Genomic DNA, 19,149 nt, shown 5'->3' on the forward strand with positions numbered 1-19,149 from the left:
AAATAATTATTCTAGTTTTTAAATTATATTATTACAAAAGAAAAAAATTAGGAGTTTTTCAGCACACTGTGTTATTTTGGATAAAATCTTATAATTCCCCACAAATTCTTAAAATACATGAATATGAGCTAAGGAAAAGTTAGTGATATTTTAAATTATTCTGCTCAAGGGAATAGAAGAAATATCTCTAGAAGAATGGATTAGTCATTCATAAATGGAAAAATTTGGTTCCAGCCATTAGAAACAGAGCCAAGGGGAAAAAGCAAATTTCTTGGATTTAAGGACATTTTCAGAGTCTGAATTGACAAGAACAGACATCTCTGAGGTTGCTAGAAGAGTCCTTCCCCCTTGTATGGAGACTGGAATATGTTATCAGACTGCAAAAAGACTCTCCATATTCTCATGTTTTTTAAGGTGAAAAATCTATTTACTTCATCCAAAAATTTTTATAAAAGCCTAGCATTTTCTTGGACCAATAATAATATGGTATCAAAATAGATTATTTTTTAAAAAGTCTTAAAGGCAATATGTAAAACATTGATTACATCATATTTTCAATTTATGACAAGTAATTTGTTTCCACAATAAAATTTACATTTTGTGAATATTTCAAGGTTTTTTTAATTTAATTAATTTATTTTTTATACAGCAAATTCTTATTATCTATTTTATACATATCAGTGTATATATGTAAATCCCAATCTCCCAATTCATCCCACCACCAAGGTATTTAGACCAATCCATTCCTCAGCCTCAGTAGCAAGAGGAGAGCTATTCTAATGTGAGCAATTTAATTTAATCTGCTTTGTCAAACCATGCTTAACATTGAGATAATAGCCCCTGAGATTCTTTTCTCTAAGTTCTGTAGAGAGCTTTTTATTTTCTTAGGCAGTGGTGAGTCTGAAATAATGTTCTCCAAGCAGGTTTTTTTTTTTTTTTTTAATAAATGTCTGTTCTCATAGGCTAATTAAGGAAATGCACTTGTAGCAAAACAGGCAACAGAGATTACAAATTAATTGGTGAGAAATTTCCAGAAAAAAAATGATGGAGTGAATTAAAGTGTCAGAGACATTTCTTTCAAAGTTTCCAATGATATGGTCATAAAATCATGTAAAAAAGAAAAAATGCCTCAGGATGCACAATTAATAAGAATAATTTAGTGTATGCTGGAAACCATTAGACTTTTCTATAAGTTTCTAGAGCAATGGCCCAGGATTAAGAGACAAGATTTATAAGAAATATGAGGAATGCCAGAAAGAACACCATTTAGTCAGGACTCAGTTAAAAGATAACAAGACTGACATCTCCTGAACTTGACGTTGGGAGGACACCATAGTCAGCCCTTAAGTACAATTCCAAATACAATTTCAATATCCCTACTTTTTATGAGAGAATATGTGTGTTCAAGAGTTGAGGTGACTTACTGTGAGGAATTATGCTATTAATGTATTTACTAACCCAAGGCCTTTGTCAAAAATCAAGTAGACCTTTCTCCTTTCATTGGGAGTGAAAAAAACACATTTTTCTATGTTCTGCATGTTCAGTTTGCAGTGGAGAGCTAAAAATTGATGCCAAAATTGTTTCAAAGCTGCTGAATAAGGCAGAAGCTCCCTCTGCAAAAACTTGGCATTGGCCAAGGCCTTTGGATTCTTGAAATGAAGATGAAAGAGAGTTAGAAGATCCCTATAAGCTTCAGGAGGGCTACCCAAGGTTAAGTTGAGCAGGAACTGATAACAAATGATGTTTACCAGGGAAACTCTGTGTTCTGATATCCCAAAGAGTTTCGACTTTGAAGTAAATGGCTCACATTCAAACCCAACCTTGCCAATTACAAGCTGTATGAGACTTGCACAAATTATTCAATCTCTTTGAGCCTCAGGTTTAATATTGGTAGAGTTGTGAATCTCTTAAGATTATGGCCAAGAGCAAAGTGAATACACTTATAAAGGACCTAGTATGGTGCCTGGAACATAGTAGGCACTCAATCAGTGTTTATCCTAACATCTGTATAAACATTTTCATATATATAATCAGGTATTCATTTAAACCCTGTCATAAATTTGTTATCCACGTTTTCAATAATAGCAGTATTTAGACTTGTTTTATAATTACTAAAGGCAGATATAAATCTTCAAACCTTATACTCCATGGGGGCTTTGGAGGAAGGATAAGTGTAAATTTCTTTGTCTGAAATAAATCGATTTCCTCTCCATCTTAAACTTTTACTTCTTGCAGGGTGAAAACAGCCACTCCAGTGTTTTCTTTTGCTTCAGAAAGAAAACTGAAGCAATGTATGCTACTCCTCCATCATTTCTCATTGTAGAAGCATTAAATTGGAGATTTGGAGGATTACATAGCCTCCTGTCTTCAGGGGTTGCATCTGATCATTAGCTTGAACTACTTTATGACAATATCTGCAGAAATACTTACTTTGTCACTTTGTCCTTGGTATATGGCCTTTATCCACTAGGAAAGACTGCTGCGACATGACTGGTTCTTAGTGTCTTGTCGAAACATTCTGATTTAATGCAATGACATGGGTGACAGTTTATGCCCCTTCAATAACATGCATGGGAACTTGACTTGGGCTATCCCAAGCCATCTCTCTGAGGTCTCCATGCTGCCATTTATATTCCACACATCAATTCCACAGTGGGCCGGAGAACTCTGGGAAGCTTGCCAGTTCTCAAGGCAGTCAGACAGGAAGGGGTATACTCTCTTCCATTCCTAATACCCACATTTCTCTGGGGTTCTATTTCTCCTCTTAGTAAAGAGAACTGGCTGCAACTTCCCCAGCATCTAATACTCTTGATTCCCCTCTAAGTTTTGTTTCTTTGTTTAGCTTAAACTGACTTTTTCTAGCCTGGGCAGTGGTGATAGAATTGGGTCACATATGCTTTAAATTGTACTTACACTTGAATGTGGCCCAAACAAACACAAGAACTTGATGCTAGTGATGGTTCTACTTGATAAGGTTGCCTTGGAGCAAACCAAGGCCTCTCGTCTCTTGGACCAAAATGGAGCAGGAATTATGACAGGGTAAAAAAGGAATTGTGGACAGGAAATGTGATATGCATAGACTAATACTTCAAAATGTTAGCTTTTTCCATTTTTCTCATTAGAAAATAAATGAAATCTATCTTGAATTAGGACAGTTTTATTTCATCTATCAGCACCTGGCAATAGACTAGCCATTTGACACATTCATGCAAAGTCAGGTATCATTTTTCTATTTTTCTCTTATGGACAAATAACAAAATTGGGGATTAGATACCTAACTAGAAGCAATCAATTCCTAAAAGATTAATTTGGCAAACCAAAAGTTATAAGCAAGGTAAACATTATGTTGCTATCCATATAAGACCATAAGATCAAAATAGCATGACTTCAGGTTAAAATATTACTTGCATGGAGTGATTATGGTTTTTGGAGTTGTGGATAGTGAAATATTTGTACACGGGAAATGTTTGAAAATCTCAATTCATAAGATATGTCTTTTATATTCACATGAGGGTGGTAATACATTTATTATAAGTCCCAAATACTGAATGGGATATATGAATGAAAATTATTTATTCCTAATCCAAAATTCAAATTTAACTGGGCATCCTCGATTTTATCTCTCAGCCCCATCCTCATTTCACAGGTGAAAAATCTGAGGCACAAGTGAATATATATCCCAATCTGCACATGTCTAATAACTGGATTATTCCAGATATACTCATCAAATAAGATCCCTGATTAATCCCTACTAAATTTTGTTTCTTCAATTGTCTTTCAGAAAAATGGTTAATCTCAATTCATATTTATTGAAAATCTCTTAACATCCCTGCTCAACAGTGCTTAAGCACAGTGAGGGCCACATTTTAAAGAACTCTCCCCACACTAGATTTATCTCCTGTGTCACTTGTAATTGGAAAACTTGCAGTTTCCAAACATTTTTTTCCCACTTCCTTTCTAGTTCATTCAAACATCCCTCATTTGGGGTCTTTCTCTCAAATCTTTACCAAAACGTTTCAACAAAGCACAGCCGGAACTCTAATCTACTCTTACAAATGCTGATTATCCCCCAACCTATTTCATAATATGGGCAGATATATTGCACTGATGATAATATCAGCTCTGTGATAATACTCTGAAAACAACTTTATCACCCACTAAAGTTTGAGCTCTTCAAACTGGTTTCCACCCACTTAGTTTCCTAGTTTCCCTGTCTCTGCAGCCTCTTCTTAGAAGCAGGACTGTGACTGAGTTTTCTGTGACTCTCCATTTGCAGTAAATCGTGATTAGGTTCACATTTTTTATAAAGTGATATTTGTGTTCAAGTCTCAGTTTCTTCTTCAATGTTACTTTTTGTACATGGTTTAGGAATTTCCAGTCCAAGAGTTTTGCCCCTGACATGCTTTATATAATAGTTTGTGAGTACTCATGGGTTATAACCAGAAATCTCTGGAATCAGACACATTTACAACAGACAAATAATTGGCCTCTCTCTGCAAATATTTTACAAAATGTTTATGGTACATTTTAGATGAGGGTATTTCCTGCATGTATATTATTAATAATCCTGGTGCATGTAATAATCTTCACCGATAATAGTTTATTACTATATCAATATGCAGTGGGTGTTTATAATGTTTCTGTCACTACACTAAGTAATTTCTATACATAATATCATTGAAGTCTCATAATAATCCTCTTGGGTTGATTGCAGTTATTCATTTTATATATGAGGAAACTGAGTCTCAGCCAAAATTATATAGCTAGTAAGAGGAAGAGCAGGAATTCTAACTGAGCCAGGGACTTTCACCATGGTATAATACTGTGTTATTTATCAATACAAAATATTCCTCCCATTTGTAGATGATGTATATGTCAGCATATGCGACCTCCTCACAAACCTTTCTCTGGATGTTGTTGGTAAGAAGGTAGAAGAGGCCACTGTCCATCACTCTCTGCTCTGGGCTGGGCGCTACTTCTACCAGCACACCTGGCATTTAGGGCCAGTTTCCTCAGGTTAGCCCTTTGAAGGTGGAGTACTATGCCAATAGAATCCACATGTAAACCCATCAGATGTAGCACAGATCACCTGAAGAGTGAGCCTTGAGTAGAGGGGAAGAAGCCTATCACTGCCAACATCGTTTCCACAAAATGTCTTGAATTTTCCACTCATCTCTCCTGCAGAAAACTTCTTACTTATTGACCTACAAACCCAGGGAGTTAACATTCAACTTAGAGCATGCCAACTAATTCAGTTTTCCACTCCATAACAAACGTTTTCTGCTTGTTAAATATATATATATATATATATATATATATATATATATATATATATATATATATATATATATTGAACACCTATTTTGCTTAGCACCCTAGGTGGGAAAACTCTATACAAAGAGGTGTTAAGCAAATTGTCCAAGGCAGCACAGCAAGTAAGGGCAGAATCCAGGGCTTCAAACACTCTAGCACTATGCTATGCTGCTAGCCTAATGTCTTTAAGCTCTCCTTCTTATATCATAACCTCCTTGTTCCTTTTAATATAACAGGTACTTAAAACATAGTATATCAAACATATTTTGGCATAACAAGAGTGGAATTCAATTTACTTTCGAGTCACTGTGGCATCTTCATAAGTGGATCCATTTCTAGAATGTCTAGAAAGACTTGTATTAAATAGTTAAGGCTCTAACATTTTTTTGTAAAAAGATCATGAACAATGAAGAAAGCATCACAGTAGAATATTTTTTTTCTTTTTAAAATGTTATTATATTTACTTTTTTAAAACTGAGATATAATTGGTATGTAACATTATGTTAGTTTCAGGTGTACAACATAGTGATTCAATATATGTATATATTGCAAAATGGTCACCACAATAAGTCTAAATAACATCCGTCACACACATTTCTTTCTTGTGATGCTAACTTTTAAGATCCTTTCTTAAGAGAGTATTTTTACATTTTTTATCTATTTTACAACCAGAAGTTTGTACCTTTTAACCACCTTTGCCCATTTCACATATCTTTGAGTTCATTTATCTTTCCAAATTTCACATATAAGTGAGATCATACAGTATTCGTCTTTTTCTGTCTGACTTATTTCACTTAGCATAATGTCTTCAATGCCTACCCATGTTGTCCCAAATGACAGAATTTCCTTCTTTTCAATGGCTGAATAATATTCCATTGGATGTGTACGTACATACACATACACATATAATCACATTTTCTTTATCCATACCTTCATCAGTGGATGTAGGTTGCTTCCAAGTCTCTGCTATTTTTTTTTTTAAGAAGATGTTGGGGGTAGGAGTTTAGTTACTTATTTATTTTTGCTGTGTTGGGTCTTTGTTTCTGTGCGAGGGCTTTCTCTAGTTGTGGCAAGCGGGGACCACTCTTCATCGCGGTGCGCGGGCCTCTGACTATCGCGGCCTCTCCTGTTGTGGAGCACAGGCTCCAGACGCGCAGACTCAGCAGTTGTGGCTCACGGGCCCAGTCGCTCCGCGGCATATGGGATCCTCCCAGACCAGGGCTGGAACCGTGTCCCCTGCATTAGCAGGCAGACTCCCAACCACTGGGCCACCAGGGAAGCCCCTCTGCTATTTTAAGTAATGCTGCAACGAACATGGGGATGCATTATATCTTTTCGAGTGAGTGTTTTTGTTTCCTTTGGATAAGCACCCAGAAGTGGAATTGCTGAATCATGCAGTAGTTTTTAAAAATTTTTTTGAGGACCCTCCCTACTGTTTTCCATAGTGGCTGCACCAATTTACATAATCACCAACAGTGCACAAGTGTTTCCTTTCCTCCACATTCTTGCCATCACTTGTCATCTCTTGAATTTATGATAATAGGCATTCTAACAGGTGTGAGATGATAGCTCACTGTGGTTTTGATTTGCATTTCCTTGATGTTTAATGATTGTGAGCACCCTTTTATGTACCTGCTGGTCATCTGTATATTTTCTTTGGAAAAATGTCCATTCAGATCTCCTGCTTATTTTTAAATCAGATTGTTTATTCTTTTGCTGTTGAGTTGCAGGAACAGAATATTTAATAAACTTTCAGTAGGTGGTAATCCTTCAAAATTTACAATGGCCAGAGGATTATTAGATGTATCTTAGAATGTAAACATAAATTTAACCCCAATCCTGTAAATTGCTGTTTCCTTAAGAAAAAGTTTTCTTTATAATGTTCATATTATAGAAATTCATTTTCTATAGCTTTAGCAAGAGTATCACAAAGTATTTTATGAACTCTGATGAGTGTGTTTTAACATTGGTAACATTAGCTATTTTCCTGAAAGGTTTTCATCTACTTGGACATGTGTTTACAAGATAAGTAATAAAGTGTTTTATTTGTATATGAAGAACCCTTTTGAAAGCCAGATTGAAAACACATTTAAATGCACAAAATCTTCACTTCCTCCTTTCTTTCAGCATTCACTGAAATTTGCTTAAATAATCAGTGTTGTGTTCAATGTACATCATTTTTGAAGAACATCCAATGGAAATTAGCATTTTAAATTCAGTGCTTTTTGCCTTATTATAATGAAATTCTAATTATTTAGATAATATGCATAAAATGGACAATTTGCATTTAAGAATTTGAGTTTAAACTCCTGACTATGTAATTGGGCATGATTCCCTCCCCCACAACTCCAAGTTATAAAGGAAGAGAATATCCATCTATGAGTTATGATAATTGCAACTGGAAGGAAGTTAAAACCACCTTTAATTTAAATAAAATCAATAAAAAGAGCTGTCAAAATCTGCTTGAGCTCATCTCATGAATATCCTCTAAAATCATGCTTAGAGTGTTTGTCCTTTACTCAGAGTGTAAACAGAGTTAGTGTTTATTATTAGGTGGGCCAAAAAGTGCCTTTGGTTTTTTAAGTGAAAATAAAAGACACATTTTTCATTTTCACCAAGAACTTTATTGAACAACGTATTCACCCTTTTGTTCCACTACCTTCTGCCTTTTTTCAGGCAACTTCATAATTCCATCTTCCCCAAACTTTTTATCTTTTTGAGCAAAGAACTGTTCCAGGTGCCTTTTACAGTCTTCCAGGGAATTGACTTTTTTCCTTTAAGAGAATTTTGTAAAGACCGAAATAAATGGAAATCGGAAGGTGTAATATCTGGTGAATATGGCAGATGAGTCAGAACTTCCCAGCCAAGCTGTAACAGTTTTTGCCTGGTCATTGAATAAACATGCAGTCTTGCACTATCCTGAAGGAAGATTATGCATTTTCTGTTGACTAATTGACACTTTTCATTGAGTGCTGCTTTCAATTGGTCTACTTGGGAGCAGTACTTGTTGGAATTAATCGTTTGGTTTTCTGGAAGGAGCTCATAATAGAGGACTCCCTTCTAATCCCACCACATACACAACATCACCTTCTTTAGTTGAAGACTGGCCTTTGGTGTGGTTGGTGGTTGTTCCTTTCGCTTGCCCCACTTCCATTCCACATTGTTGTACAGTATCCACTTTGCATTACCCGTTAACATTTGTTTTATAAATGGAACTTTTTCATTACATTAAGTGCAGAATCGCACACGGAAATACAGTCAAGAAGGTTTTTTTCGCTTAACCTATGTGGAGCCCGAACATCAAAGCAATGAACATAACCAAGCTGGTGCAAATGATTTTCAACTTGATTTGGATATTTTGAGTATGTCAGCTATCTCCCACATGGCATAATGTTGATTGTTCTCAATTATTGTTTTGATTTGGTTGCTATCAACTTCAACTGGTCTACCCAACCATGGAGCATCATACAGCAAGAAATCTCCAGTGTGAAACTTCACAAACCACTTTTGACATTTTTGATCAGTCACAGCACCTTCTGCATACACTGCACAAATCTTTCTGTGCATTTCAGTTGCATTTTTACCTTTCTTGAAATAATAAAGCATAATATGCTGAAAATGAAGTTTTTTTCCTTCCATCTTCAATTTTAAAATGGCTACACAAAAATTCACCAATTTTGATAAGTCCTTTTTTAAATGCACACTGATATGACAGCTGTCACATACAATCTAACGAAATTGTTCCAAATGAAGTTAAAGACAACTAAGTGCTACTAGTGCCATCTTACAGAAAAAAACAAATGAAACTTTTGGCCCACTCAGTACAAAATCAATTTAAATTATATTACGTATTGATAAAATATCTACCAGTCCAATCAATGTAGATATGATTCCCCCAAATCAAAAACTCCCGAGCCACTGACACTAGAGTCCAATTGGGAGGAAAACGAAGCCTAGGAGATTGCAATTGCTCCTATAAGGGAGGAATCCTCGAAACGATGTAGTTGTACATGTGCTCCACACTTTAGAAAATATGCAGCAGGACCCCCACATACTCATTATTTGAAGAGCAATAAGGTATATTAAATGATTTAATAAGGGACTACTAACCCTGTTTAAAATATGTGAGCATGTGGGAATGACAAAGTCTTCCAATAATCTACCCCTTTATTCAAAAAAGTGAGAATACTGATGGCATAATTGTCCAAATCAACTTTTTCAGAACTCTGGAAATGAACTGAAGGCCTGCAAAAATCCAAGGAGTGTTTACTCAAGAAACATAGTTGAATCTCAAGAAGAACAGTGGGCTTTGTGTCATTTTAACATATTCCCATCCCTTTCTCTCCAGGTCTAAGTAGTCTTGAAAACAAAAGGCTGATAATCATGGTAACCTCGTAAACCAGCAGCCCAACAGCCACTGGAGTGGCACAATGGAGTGCTCTCTCACCACTGGCTGACCTTGAGGCTTTGCACATGCTGGAACAAAAAGCAAAAAAAGCAAAGTAGTAAACTGCCTGCCTGAGTTTGAAGGCATGCCCAAACTTGCGTATAGAGGCCCTCAACAGACTGGGAAATGTGTGGGTTCAAAGCATTTGAGGAAATCTCTGACCAATAATTAGCTTACCATTTGCCAACCGAGCACAGACTTCAGTGAACACGTATGACAAAAAAATACTGACTTCACAGAATTAGTTCAGGAAAGTCACAAAACAAATACCACCGCTACCAACAACAGCAAACAACAACACAAAAAACTCCTGGGGGGATGCTCAGAGTTTCATATTTGCCACATCATATTATTTTAAATTTCCATGTTCTTTATCAGAAACATGAGACAAAAGAAAAATACAAAAAAAACCCAAAAACCAAGAATATATGGCCCATATACAGGCAAAAAAAAAGAGTCAAAAGAAACTGTCCCTGAGGAAGTCAACATTGGACTTAACTAAACAGATTTTAAATCAACTATTTTAAATATGTTCTAAGAACTAAAGAAAGCAATATCTAAGGATGAAAAGAAAGTATTAGAATGATGTCTCACAAAATACAGAGTAGCAGTAGAAAAAAGAACCACACTGAAATTCTGGGGTTGAAAATTACAACAATAATAAAACTTTCCAAATATGATTTTATGTATACACACACACACACACACACACACACACACACACACACACACACACACACACACATATACATATATATATTTAAGGAGAAACTTCAAGTAAGATAAGCTAAAATAAGTGCACATCTAATATACAAATGCAAAAGAATAAAATTGGACCCTTATTTTATACCATATATAGAAATTTAATTCAAAATGTATTAAAGACCTAAATGTAAGCTCTAAAACTCAAACTTCTAGAAGAAAACATAGGGCAAACGTTCATGACATTGAACTTGGCAATGGTTTATTGGCTGTGATACCAAAAGCACAAGCACAAAAGTATAAATAGACAAATGGGACTACATAGAATTTAAATACTTTTCTGCATCAAAGGACAAAATCCACAGAAGGAAAAGGCAAGCTACAGATTGGGAGAAAATATTTGCAAATCATATATCCAATAAGGGGAAAATATTCAGAATATATAAAGAACTCCTACAACTCAACAAATAAAAAGTCGAATAACCAAATTAAGAAATGGACAAAGAAATTGAAGAGACATTTCTCTAAAGTTGATATTTCAGATATTAACAAGCATTTTAAAATTGCCCACAGGTCAAAAAAGTGACTATAATTGTACTTTAAAGTAAAGACAGCTTATAATAAGACTGCAGAGTAATTCATAAACATATCAACATACGGTGTTAACTCATTTTATTTCCTAGACTTAGTGTCTAAAGATGTTAGCCAGTTTCCATGTACAGTAAAGCAGCATGCTAAAATACTTTTGTTCAGTTCTATATGTGTAAAAATAGTAGTGTGTTCTCTGATGGTTACCTGGTATGAAAAATAAAGGCTTATTGCCACAAAAATCTCAAATTAAAAAAAAAATTAAGTTATACAAAGATACAAAGTTATTTCTCAGATCATAGTGGAATGAAATTGGAAATCAGTAATATAAGAAAATTTGAGAAATTCACAAATGTTTGGAAATTAAGCAGCATATTACTAAATAAGTAATGATCAAAAATTAAATCAAAAGGAAAATTAGAAAATACTTTGAGATGCGTGAAAATGAAGAAACAATATATCAAAACTTACAGAATGCAATAAAAGTACTTAGAAATTGATAGTTTTAAATATCTATATAGAAAATCTCAAATCAATAACTAACCTACCTTAAGAAACTAGAAAAAGCAAACTAAACTCAAAACAGCAAAATGAAGGGAATAGTAAAGATTAGAGCAGAAATTAATGAAATAGAGAATAGAAAAAAATTAGAGAAAATCAATAAAACAAAAATTGGCTCTTTGAAAAAAAGAAACAAAATTGACAAACTTTAAGCTAGATTGACCCAGAGAAAAACATAGAAGACTGAAATGACTAAAATAAGGAATGAATTGATTTTTGACAAGGGGGCCAGAATAATTCAAAAGGAAAAGAATAGGCTATAACAGACTGTTGGCCAACTGGATATCTACATGCAAAAGAATGAGTTTGAAATCCTTCTCACACCACATACAAAAATTAATTTGAAATGGTTCAAAGATCGAAATGTGAAAGCTAAAATCACAAATTCTTAAAAGAAAACATGGGTGAACATTTTCATAACATTGCATTAGGCAGTGATGTTTTGAAGGATGAGACCAAAGCACAGGCAAAAAAGAAAAAATAAATAAATAAAGTGGGATTCATCAAAATTTAAAAAAACTTTTGTTTTTCAAAGAATGCCAGGGGCTTCCCTGGTGGCACAGTGGTTGGGAGTCCGCCTGCCGATTCAGGGGACATGGGTTTGTGCCCCGGTCTGGGAGGATCCCACGTGCCGCAGAGCAGCTGGACCTGTGAGCCATGGCCTCTGAGCCTGCGCGTCCAGAGCCTGTGCTCCACAGCAGAAGAGGCCACAGCAGTGAGAAGGCTGCGTACTGCAAAAAAAAAAAAAAAAAAGAATGCCAGTAAGAAAGTGAAATGACAACCCACAAAGTAGAAGAAAGTATTTGCAAACTATATATCTTGTGAAGTTCTCGCACTCAATATGTAAAGGACGCAATCACCAGAGCAATAAAAAAAAAAATAACACAATTAAAACATGACAAAAGGATTTGAATATTTTTCCAAAGAAGATACACCAGTGATCAATAAGCACACAAAAAAATTCTCAGCATCATTAGTCACTAGGAAAATTCAAATCAAAACCATAATGAGATATCACTTTACATCTACTGTGATGACTAACCAAAAAGACCAGTAACAACAAGTGTTGGAGAGGATGTAGAGAAATTGAATCCCTTATACACTGCTGGTTGGAATGTAAAATGGTAAAAATGCTTTGGAAAATGGTTTGGCAATTCCTCAAAAAGTTATATACAGAGTTACCCTATGACCCAGCCATTACAATTCTGGGTACACATCCACAGAGAATTGAAAACAGATGTCCACAAAAGAACTTGTACCTGGATGTTCATAGCATCGCTGTTCATAAGAGCTGAAATGTGGAAAGAACCCAAATTCAGTTGGCAAATGGACAAAATGTAATACAGCCATATAATAGAATATTATTCAGACACAAAAAGGAATGATGTACTGATATGTGATACAACAGGGGAGAATTTTTAAAACATTATGGCAAAGGACCCAGGCCAGACGCAAAAGGTCACATATTGAATAATTCCATTTATGATTCTGAAGGGTCCAGCAAAGGTAAATTAATAGAGCCAGAAAATATAATAGTGTTTGCCAGAGGCTGGATGAAGGTGGAGGGAGGGGGTATGGAGTGTAATTGCTAATGGGTATGAAGTTTCTTTTTCTTTTTTTAATTAATTTGTATTGGAGTATTGTTGCTGTACAATGTTGTGTTAGTTTCTACTGTACAGCAGAATGAATCAGTTATACATATTCATATATCCCCTCTTTTTGGATTTCCTTCCCATTAGGTCACCACAGTGCATTCAATAAAGTTCCCTATGCTATATAGTACGTTCTTATTAGTTGTCTATTTTATATGTTGTATCAATAGTGTATATGTGTCAATCCCAATCTCCCAATTCTTCCCACCGCCCTTTCCCCATTCATATCCATATATTTGTTCTCTACATCTGTCTCCATTTCTTTTTTTTTTTAATTTACTTATTTATTTATTTATTTTTGGCTGTGTTGGGTCTTTGTTTCTGTGCGAGGGCTTTCTCTAGTTGTGGTGAGTGGGGGTCACTCTTCATCGTGGTTCACGGGCTTCTCACTGTCACGGTCTTCTCTTGTTGCAGAGCACAGGCTCCAGACACGCAGGCTCAGTAGCTGTGGCGCACGGGTTTAGTTGCTCCACGGCATGTGGGATCTTTCCAGACCAGGGCTCGAATCCATGTCCCCTGCATTGGCAGGCAGATTCTCAACCACTGTGCCACCAGGGAAGCCCTGTGTCTCCATTTCTGCTTTGCAAGTTAGATCATCTATACCATTTTTCTAGATTCCACATATATGCGTTAATATACAGTATTTGTTTTTCTCTTTCTGACTTACTTCACTCTGTATGACATTCTCTAGGTCAATCCACATCTCTACAAATGAGCCAATTTCATTCCTTTTTAGGGCTGAGTAATGTTCCATTGTATATATGTTCCACATCTTTATCCATTCCTCTGTCAATGGACATTTAAGTTGCTTCCATATCCTGGCTATTGTAAATACTGCTATAATGAATATTGGGGTACATGTGTCTTTTTGTATTATGGTTTTCTCTAGGTATATGCCCAGTAGTGTAATTGCTGAGTCATACGGTAATTCTAATTTTAGTTTTTTTAAGGAACCTCCATACTGTTTTCCAAAGATCAAAAAGAGAAATTAAGGAAACAATACCATTTACCATTTCAACAAAAAGAATAGAATACCTAGGAATAAACCTACCTAAGGAGGCAAATGACCTGTATGGAGAAAACTATAAGATACTGATGAAAGAAACCAAAGATGACACAAACAAATGGAGAGATATACCGTGTTCTTGGATTGGAAGAATTAATATTGTGAAAATGACTATACTACCCAAAGCAATCTACAGATTCAGTGCAAACCCTATCAAATTACCAATGGCATTTTTCACAGAACTAGAACAAAAAAATTTACAATTTGTATGCAGTTTCTTCTTAAAGTGATGGAAATGTTCTGGAATTATAGTGGCCATGGTTGTACAATGTTGTGAATATACTAAAACCACTGGTAAATCACAAATAAAGCAATGAACTTCATGCCTTCAATAGAAAAATGTGTTATGACTCCTTTCATTTAATTATTAGGGAAAAGAATCAGTAACAAGACTGACTGACTCACCAAAAATTACTTTCCTGATAAAATTGTGACATAGCATTGTCTTGAAATTATTAAAATCAGATGATGAAGAGCTAATGCCTTGTCATATAAATGTAAATTCTATACATTTCTAGGTTTCAAATTCCAAGATGCATGTTAGGACTGGGATCCACTCTTTAAAAAGAACCTTGTAGAAGGCACTTGCAGCCCATTAATAGAAATAATCATTAAAATATTACAACCTCAAATACATGTGTATATCTGTGTAACTCAGGGTAAAAGGAAGAAACATCTGGCGCTAAGCACACAGAGCAGCAAACTATCTTATACACAACAGATAAAGAGGTAAAAGCTTAAGAAGCTATATAAATGGATAAAATGGGTATCACCAACTGGGTCAGAAGAAAGCAAAGCCAATCTAGCCTTCACTGTTTGAAAAAGATTACAGTGTGTTTGCTTCCCTATCTAGGAAACTTGGAAAGGAAAAAAGAATTGACTTGTTCTCCCCTTTGAAATAACTATTCACAAACACAGTATCATAAGCTACAACTTAGGACCTGTCTTTGGAAAGAGTGTATAAACATTCTCAGATTATTTTACTTGAGTTGATGGCTTTACTTTTCTTTATCTTGTCAATCAGCTTCTTACTACCTCTCTCCTTCTAAGCTGATTTGGATTTCAGCCCATTCTGTGTAGTGGACATTATATTTTTGGCCTAATTAATATCCGTTTCCATGTCTTTTGGAAGCAGCTCCCTGGTATTCCTTTGAGAAACAGTCTCTCCCAGTGTCTGTGCTCTTCAAGTCATTGCCAATCAGAGTCTCAACTCCCGTAACCGAGAGTGGGTGAATGAGTGAGTGAGTGAAGTGTAGACCTCAGACTCTCCAGGAATCATCAGTCTGTATCTGGGAGGCATAAGGTAGATAAATGCTGCCCGTTCATCACTTCTGCCGGTCCCCAAAGGGAATTATTGCCCATTTATTTCTAATAGGTCCTTAGAACAGGGCCCTGTTTTGTAGAAGTTCTAGTTCTTCTGTATATTCTTTGATCCATTGAACATCTTCTTATCCTTTCAGCAAATTTCTTCCTTGGGCTGAATTTACCCATACATTACTGTGTTTCTGGTCACTTGAATCACATTATTCCCCTTCAATTTAGGATTTTAGACACTGCTTACACTATCTATCAACACAGTGAGAGATGGGGAAATTATTCTAGCATCCTGGAAGTAAGTCTGAAATCAGTATTGTTATTTCAGAATCACCTTCCACTGTTATCTGCCTCCTTAGTATAGACAGTTAAGAGAGGCCAGAAGAGAAACCAGATATTCTTTAAAATTTATTTTTCCTTGTGGTATGTTTTTATTCTTTCATTGGTTTGAAAAATAAAAACCAATTATCTATGTGGGATAGAGGGGTATGTGAATATACATATATATGTGTATATATATATATATATATATGCATACATATACATGTATCTTTATATTGTATATATTAATGTACATTCACTAGTTCAATGGCAATATAAAAATTAATCATTAAAAAAGAAAGTATGTTTTGATTTATTAATTTAAAACCAATGAATGAATTTTGTACAGAGTCATCTTTTGGTCCCATTCCTATAATTCTGAGTAACTTCCTGGAAAGCCTTAACAATCTGATTATCTGTTAAATTATACCAGTGTTATTTTATTAATTCAGAATGTTCGTTATTCAATGCAAAGCTTTGATATTATGGCAAACGGCATTTCTACAGGAGGATTTCCTATCTAATGATGGAGAAATTTAGATGATTTATTCTATTTTATTCTGAAAAATTAAAAAAACATGCCATTAAAATGGCTTTCAGTGAAAGACAATGACACAGAGAGAATATTAAAATAAAAATAAAATATAATGGGGAAATAAATAAGACTGTGGAAAGATGACAGTACTCCAACCCCAACCGAGCCAAAGTTTTTTATTGTATGGGGGCAGAAAATTAAGCAATTGCTTTAATTATGGTAACTAAAACAATATTGAAATATGGTATATTATCTAATTCACATTACCTTAACTAAGAAAGCTCAGCATGAAAGAAAAATTTTTCCCTGCCTATGAATTCTTTAAAGATATTTTCACATTAATTTTATATGAGACAATGGATCACATAATTGACAATGTCTCCAGTCTTTCTATCAATTAGGAGTCTTTCAGGTGCAAGTGGCAAAAGAAGCTAAGAAACAAACCAAAATTCACTGCCTCCCTTAATTGCAAGTCAAAAAGCAGATTGACTGGACTCAGGCCTTGAACTAGGTAAGCAAGATGTATTTCTTCATTCTTTTCCACCTGTGTTGTTTTCATTTCCCTGTCATCACAAGATGGCTTCTAGGCGTTTCCAGGTTGAAACCCTGTAGCCAAGAGTCTTTCCAGTCAAAATCTTCATTTGTCTCTTTAAAGCTGATAATATGCTGATCTCTCTTATGGCCACTCCATCCAGGAGCGTGAGATCCCTCTACTTAGGGATGGTACTGGCTCCACTGAAAGAACATGGATGAGACTGAAGGAGAGAGAGCCTCCCAGTGAGAGATTAGGAAATTAGGATGAAGGTAACCATTTCTTTGTCTCTTTCTCTCTAAATTTTTGGAAAAGTTTTCTATATTCACAAATATTTCATGTTGTTATTGTATATGTATTCATTTTTGTTGTTTCTGCAACTAATATATTGTTGAATCTCCTATCTAGAGCAACATGACACAGCACAGAGAATGCATATATGTGAAGATAGAGGCAAAGGGGTGTCAGATGAGGCCATAATTCTTTGAAACTTTGCACCAATCTTTGGATTTCTACTGGCCATGAACTGTTCTGGTTCTTGATAGGGGATCCCCCAGCTGAATTGTGATTTTTTACTTACATTTTGAGTCATAGCAGTATTGGCAATGGCATGAGGAATGGGACTTGGTAAACTAGAAACACATTTTTTGAAGAACTGAAACTAGTTTGAGGAAGATCTTATGGAAAAAACTGAACAAACATTTTGGCCAACCCAATATATCTCTTTTTCCTCAATTGATATTTGAAGTCATAAAAAATCAAATATGGGTAAAACATAGTAAGAAATTATAAAACATATCCACCAATACTTGAATCTTACTATAACACAATAGCTGTACAGTAAACGTACGTTTTGTCAAATTGAATCTTGAGCAAGTATAATTACTTATGGAGGTGATACAAGATCATTATTAAAAGCTGGTTTTGTCAGCAGGATGCAGGCATTCTAGGAGCTCTGACCTCAATATATATGTAAATGTGCGAGTTAAATTCTTAAATGTAGCTCTCAAATCTGACAAAAGTCAAAGCCATCTTAAAAATAATGCTGACTACATTGAATAAAGTGTTGTTCTTAGGTCTTCTACAATTATACAACATATAACATGATTTATTTATTTTTTTACTTTATTTTATTTTATTTTTTTTTTTTGCGACACGCAGGCCTTTCACTGCTGTGGCCTCTCCCATTGCGGAGCACAGGCTCTGGACACGCAGGCTCAGTGGCGTGTGGGATCTTCCCGGACAGGGGCATGAACCCGCGTCCCCTGCATCGTCAGGCGGACTCTCAACCACTGCGCCACCAGGGAAGCTCAACATTTTAATGTATCATCTTCATATTTTCCATTAAAGATTCCTTAGACTTTTTTCCATTGGAATATGTTCATTTTTATTTTTTAAAATCAGTAGATAATTTGTGATATGCTGAAGAGACACAAATACCAGCTCTTTAGGCTATTGATATTTTCACTTTAAATTGTGAGCTCATAGAATGCAGGGTCCACATTTGTATCTCTCACACTTAACTGATGCCTTGAACATCACAGCTGTGCAATAAATGACTTTGAACTTAACAGAAATAAGACTAAGGAGCCAATTGTGCATTCCTGGTACTTCATACTTAACAACTGCATCAGCCCATTTCTAACACATTTTGTTACCTGATACTTTTTAATATGTGTATAAAAAAATCAATACATGATTTGTGATACTTTTAATGGATACTAAACTAATAAAAGAGCTTTACTTTATCAGACAAATTAGGGCCTGGCACAGATTTAATAAATGTTTATTGAATGAATTCATTTCAAAGTCACCTTGAATCTGGAACAATTGTTGTTTTGTAAAATTCCTGGATACAAACAAATCAGGCATAAAATAGATATAACATATTTAGTATTTTATCTTTAGTCAAAAGTTTATGGCATGCCAAAGCAAACACAAACCAAGTCACCTTGCAAGGCCATAAATTGGAGGACTGGATGAGCCTGAGTTATAATTTGATTTAATTTATGTAAAATTTCTTCACTAAGATGTCAGAGATTCATTCATTAGGTGACAGGATACAGAGCAAATAGACTCTATTGTAAGAAAACTTTTTATTCTACACAAAACCCCAAC

General features: G+C 35.1%; 1 non-coding gene across 1 annotated transcript; it reads left to right on the forward strand.

Moving 5' to 3' along the window:
• Positions 1–18,481: 18,481 nt before the first annotated feature.
• Positions 18,482–18,563, forward strand: LOC132505883 (small nucleolar RNA SNORD83). The gene has a single exon (XR_009535577.1). It is a non-coding gene; the product is annotated as a small nucleolar RNA SNORD83 (small nucleolar RNA).
• Positions 18,564–19,149: the final 586 nt, after the last annotated feature.

This window comes from Lagenorhynchus albirostris, chromosome 1, assembly GCF_949774975.1.
Source record: "Lagenorhynchus albirostris chromosome 1, mLagAlb1.1, whole genome shotgun sequence".
Classification (NCBI taxonomy): domain Eukaryota; kingdom Metazoa; phylum Chordata; class Mammalia; order Artiodactyla; family Delphinidae; genus Lagenorhynchus; species Lagenorhynchus albirostris.